At 40.6% G+C, this 5,906-nt stretch overlaps 1 pseudogene; it reads left to right on the forward strand.

The window, feature by feature from the left end:
• The first annotated feature begins 1,295 nt into the window (after positions 1-1,295).
• On the forward strand, positions 1,296-5,310 carry LOC122749779 (annotated as a pseudogene).
• Positions 5,311-5,906: the final 596 nt, after the last annotated feature.

Below are 5,906 nucleotides of genomic sequence, written 5' to 3' on the forward strand. Positions count from 1 at the left end.
GGATGGGTCAGCAAGCCCATTCTCAATAGCCTACCCTGTCCTCTGCAACTTTCTAAGGTCCCAGTCCCGGTTCACAGCTTCCCCATCCAAAAGAAATCAGCCAGCTGATTAAATGAAGCATATTGTAAATCTCCCTGAGAAGCCTCTCTCTGCTGAAGGACACACATCAGGGCACGAAGTGTCTAAGTCTACGCAGCTTTGCCAAGAGATGTTTTTTGCCACAGCTTTTAAACATATGACGCAAGTTTTGTGCTGCAAAAAGTCCCCATTTAAAATTAAAGTATGTTTGTTCTGAGGGATAAAAGGAAAGAAAACAAACACATAACCCATAACACACAGGGCCTGTTTACAGCATGGAAAAGGATTAGGTATGTTTTACTATCTTGACTATATCACCGACTGCACTTTTAACTGGATAAATTAGCTGAAAGAGGCCTCCAGGACTACTTGATAATAAAAACAATGCCTTCTGTAATTAATTACATGGAAGAAGAATCAAGCTTTTATTTTGTTCTATTGTGCTGTCGATCCTGATTTTCCATTTTGATTTATAGAAAATGAGGATTTTTTTTTTTGTTAAACATGTATTATAATAGTTGTGGGGGGCATCTAGGAAATCACACAAATGCATTTATAACCTAGTGTTTTTCTATACTTGCTCATTTGGGAAGTAGGACCTCTAGTATAAGAAAGGAAAAGGGAGAGATGGAAAGGGGAGAGAGAGGGGATGAGAGGGTGGTTGAGAGACAGCACTTAACTCTAATTATATCTAGGGTGCCTATGAGACATCCCCAGCCTAGATGAGTAAATCGGAAAATAAAAAACAATCAGAAGCAATTAGCTCTTTCTTGGCCTGATGTCAGCAATGCCTGAGTCCCATCATCATCCCCAGCTCCCAGCTCCTCAGGCATACCTCCCTCCCTCATCCCTCCCACTTCACTCAGAGCATCAATTTCCAGGCAGTCAAGCAGAGAGGGACTCTCTTTAAGTATTTATTTCTCTGGAATTAGGCACAGTGGTCTTCTCTAGTGGCTTCTTGAAAATCTTTCTCTTCTGACAATCATTTATGTTTTATTTTCTTTCTTTTGTTTTTTTTTCTTTCTTTTTCTTTTCTTTTTTTTTTTTTTTGTTAAACCATTTTACTGGAAGAAATACTTGGCAGTGAGTTTTTCTTCTTCCAGTTATGGCAACTTTGGGTCAGCTGGGGCCCACACATAGTGTCGGGGGCTCAGGGTAAGCAAGTGAGTGGGAGAAGAAGCTATTCCCCTTAAAAAAAAAATTCCTGCATTGTGCAAATGGGAACCAGCAGACTTCTCCCCCAGCCCATTACAGCTGCTGAAATTTCCAGCAGGATGAATCGATGTGACTTCTCGTCGCTCCTTGATGGGCTGCATGGGGGTGTCCCAATTCCACTGCTGCTACTGCAGCTTGCCAAAGCAGCAGGATCATAGTTAGAGCAGCTGTCTATGATGCAGAACACTCAGATTTCAGGCCCAGGTTTGCTGTGAGGGGGAGCAAGTCACTCAGATCTTTGATGCTAGAATGTGGTAAAAATGCCTTTTTCATGGAATTATAATGAGTCAGGATGACTAGTGTTGGAGTTGGGGGGGGTGGGGGAGGAAGGGGATGGGGAAGACAGGGAGCTCATTCAGGAAAAGACTCAAGGAGCAAGAAGATGTGTGTGATGTGGTCTGGGAACTGAAGACCAGCATGGAGGAGGAAGAGTTGTGGACAAGAAAGCCTAAAATAGCTAGGACTTTATTTCTCATAAAAAGGAAGGAAGGAAGGAAGGAAGGAAAAGAAAAAGGAGAGAAAGGAAAGGAAAAAAGGAAGGGAAAAAGAAAGGAAGGAAAGAAGGAAGAGAAAAGAAAGGAAGGAAGAGAAAAAGAAAGAGAGAGAAAGGAAAGGAAGAAAGGAAGGAATATATTTAAAAGAGGTAACAGTTGTAATAGATAGAAATTTGAGCTTGGAGTAAGAAGGACTTGGTTTCAAGTCCTACCTTTGAGACAACCTGGGTATATGACTCTGGGCCAGTCACTTTTCCTCTGCCTCAGGCAGCTCTCTAAGACTTAAATGACAAAACAACTGCTGCTCCCCCATGTCTGACTCCTCACAAAGTCACAACCTTAGATTAGACCCTCATCCCTCCTTTTCTGGGCTACTGAGGTGTCTCTCCCCCTGGTTTCCCCTGCCTTAAGGCACACCCTATTCTAATCCATTCTCCCCACAGCTGCTAAAATGATTTTCCTGCATCATAGATGGAACTATGTTACTACCCTGCTCAACAAACTGCAATGTGTCCTTACTGTTTTTTAGGATAAAATCTCAACTGCTTTATGTGGCTTTGTGAACCCTTCCAACCTGGCCCCAACCTATCTTTCCAGACACTGGCCCTGGATTCAGGAGCACCTGAGTTCAAATCTGGCCTCAAACACTTGACACTAGCTGTGTGACCCTGGGCAAGTCACTTAACCCTCATTGCCCTGCCAAAAAAAATAAAAAAGAAATGATTCCCCCTTTTTTAAACTCTAATGACCAGGCAAATTGGTTTTTCTCTTCGTGCCTCATGCACAAGGCTCTCCTTCCCATCTTTGTGCATTTGACCTAGTGATGTCCTAAACCAGGAATTCAGTTCTTTACCCCTGCCCCATAGACTCCTTCACTTCTTTCAAGATGCAGCCCAAGAACCATATGAAAGCTTTGCTGATTCTCACAACTGCTAAAGCCATCCCTTCATCATTACCTTGTAGTATTTGTTTTCTATTTATTGTGTATATGTTTATGTATTTACATGTTTTTGTCCTATGATAAGGAGCAGCTAAGTGGATGGAACTGAAGTCAGGAAGACTCATCTTCCTGAGTTCAAATCTGGCCTCAGACACTTACTACCTGTGTGACCTTGGGCAAGTCACTGTTTGTCTCAGTTACCTCATCTGTAAAATGAGTTGGAAAAGGAAATGGCAAACCAGTATTTTTTGCCAAGAAAACCCCAAATGCGGCCATAAAGAGTTGAACACAACTTGAAAAACTACCAAACAAACTCCCACAATAGAATGTATTTGTTTTTTTGTTTTGTTTTTGGTGAGGCAATTGGGGTTAAATGACTTGTCCAGGGTCACACAGCTAGTGTGTAAAGTGTCTGAGGTCAGATTTGAACTCAGGTCCTTCTGAATCCAGGGCTGGTACTCTATCCACTGCACCACCTAGATGCCCCCCACAATAGAATATAAACTCCACAAGTAAGAATTTCTTCATTTTTTAAATGAAATACCTGTAATAAATGATTGTTGTCTGATTAATTTCTTTGTATTGATAAAGGGAATTTCCTTACCTGGGAGATCCCTGTACAGATGAATAAAATTTTCATAGTTCTTCTCACCCCCATCCCTGGAAAACAAACAAACAAAACATGTTTAAAGCAGAAAAACTTAACTCTATTTTCTTCATTCATGAAGACAAATTTTTGAATCATTCTTTGAATAATTTATCTTTTCTGGTCTGTCCTTTAGGGCAGGTAGAGCATGGAGGTTCAAATCCCAGCCTCAGAAACTTACAAGCTGAACGACTCTGGACAAATCTCTTAAACTGTTTGCCTCTGTTTCCTCAGGGGTAAAATGGGGATGATGATAGCTCCTATCTCCTGGAGTTGTTGTGAGGATGAAGCAAGATATCATTCATAAAAAAATGTACTTAACACACAATGCCTGGCACATAGTAGGTGCTCCATAAATGCTTTTCCCTTCGCCAAAGGGAGTCCTCACTCTGTTGTTGTGCCATGTACTAGAGTTTTGTCCCATCTCCCACTTTTGGAACCAATTCTCAGTTTCTGGGAAGTGGGATTTTCTATAAATGTCACAGGTGTAATTGCAATTCAAAATTTTCCTGAATTTACTGCTATCCATATCTAAGGGCGACCTGTTGCTCGAAGGGAATTAGGTATTATTGGTGAAGAACAGCCTAGACAAGGGAAAACATGATCTTATTTGCTATCTGACATTGTCCACATAAATCAATAGCCATTTCTAGAGAGAAAGATGGGCCTATTTGTTTGGTGTGGTTGCCAACTTGTGAACTAGATCAACAAGTACACCAAAGAGCTACTGAATACAGAGCAGAGTGGTGTGTGTAAAGGCCACTTTGATCTAGGGTGGCACTTTAAAAGGACCACTAATATGAGACTTGGACAGAATCAGAGAAATCTGGATTGCAACTCTGGGAAGGCTAATAGACTTTTTAGAATGTGGCAGAATAGTTTGAGAGAAACTGTTTACCTCATTCTTGAAAAGGCAGACAGTATGTTTGATGCGGACCTTGGGTGTCGAATTAGGAAAATTGTTGGCCAGATAAGACCTGAAAGGTAAATGTGGGATGTAAGACAAAAGAGGTATAACATCTTGCTGAAGACTGAAAGAGTAAGTTCTCATCAACACCAATGTCCTAGAACTAGGTTCAAATTGCAATTTTGTTTGGATTGTGGGAAAAGACAAGAAACTTATTTGACTGATGAAGAGATCATGAGTGAAAAGAAAAATAAGACTTTTGTTTTTGTGGAAACCAAAATAAGATGTGATGAACTTACCAGATAAATGAGGAGAGAGAGATATGTGGCCTCTGATAAGTCTCCATGGTTGATAAATTAACAGGGGTGAGATTTGGTTCTAAAGGAATTGAAGCATGGAAAAGTTCCCACCTCTACTGATTTCTTCTGATGTTGCATCTGGAAGGCTAGATGTGGAAGATGTGAAATTTATCATCAGTTGTGACTCCCCTAACTCTGCAAGAGATTCCATCCACCAATTTGGTTGAACTGCCCAAAGAATCAAGCGCAGCATCTATTTTCTTTAAACTGAATAATATATAGCAAATTAGTGACCTTAGCTCTGAGTTTCAGGAGGTTAACCAAGCAATCCATCCCGTGTTGCTTTAGCTGATCAAAGACAGAGGTTCAGGTTGTTACAGAGCTAGAGGACACACAAAGGATCATCAAGCTTGGCAGACAGACTGTAGGCTAAAGGAGTGGATTTAATACCTTAAGGCAGAGGTTATTCTGATCTATTTAAGAGAGATTTGTGTGCCTAAACTCCAAATTACAGTAATGGGAGGTTTGGAAATCATTTTATCTGTTAGTGTACAGACCAGTTTTAGGACTGGTGATATGAGCTTACCAGAATGGTTATTGTAATGCTCAACAATATGGAAACAATGCCCCAAATAGACACGATGGCCTGAACCACTAGGCACACGCATAGCTTGTTATTTGCAGCCTCACCCATGATTGGTTATCCAATACCAATGGGATATTCCCAATAAGACTTTAGAAGTATGTGTAAATGTCCCAATTCTTCATTATTTCTCTTTTTATTGTGAGGAATCAGCCAGAAGAGCCATTTAAAATGCATGGGAGATGCAGAAATGACTACAGTGCAGCAAGAATTATGATGCATTTTTTTCACTATTTAAGTTTCTCTACTTTCCTGAAACATTTTTTTTGGGGGGGGTGAAGCTTGCAATACAGGAAAGGAAAGTAATGTCTGGCCTTTTTTTCCAATAAAGGTATTTGAAGGTTAGGAAAGGTGAAAAGAAGTCAGATTGGGGAGAACCTTATATACCATGCATTCTAGGTAATGGGGAGCCACTGAAAGTTTCTGAGAAGGAAAAGGACATAACCAGATTTGTACCTTAAGGAATATTATTTTGACAGATGTACAGAGAATAAATTGAAAGAGACAGAGACCGGAAGCTGGGAGAACAATTAAGAAGTTATTGTAATTGCCAGCCAGAGGTGATGAAGGCCTAAAACTGGGATAGTGACCATCTGAATGGAGAGAAGGGCATTGATGTAGGATATACTGTTTGCCTATTAACACCAGAAAGAGATGAATTTGTGGGCATCTTTTTGGTCAAAG

The sequence above is a fragment of the Dromiciops gliroides genome, chromosome 1, assembly GCF_019393635.1.
Source record: "Dromiciops gliroides isolate mDroGli1 chromosome 1, mDroGli1.pri, whole genome shotgun sequence".
In the NCBI taxonomy this organism is placed as follows: domain Eukaryota; kingdom Metazoa; phylum Chordata; class Mammalia; order Microbiotheria; family Microbiotheriidae; genus Dromiciops; species Dromiciops gliroides.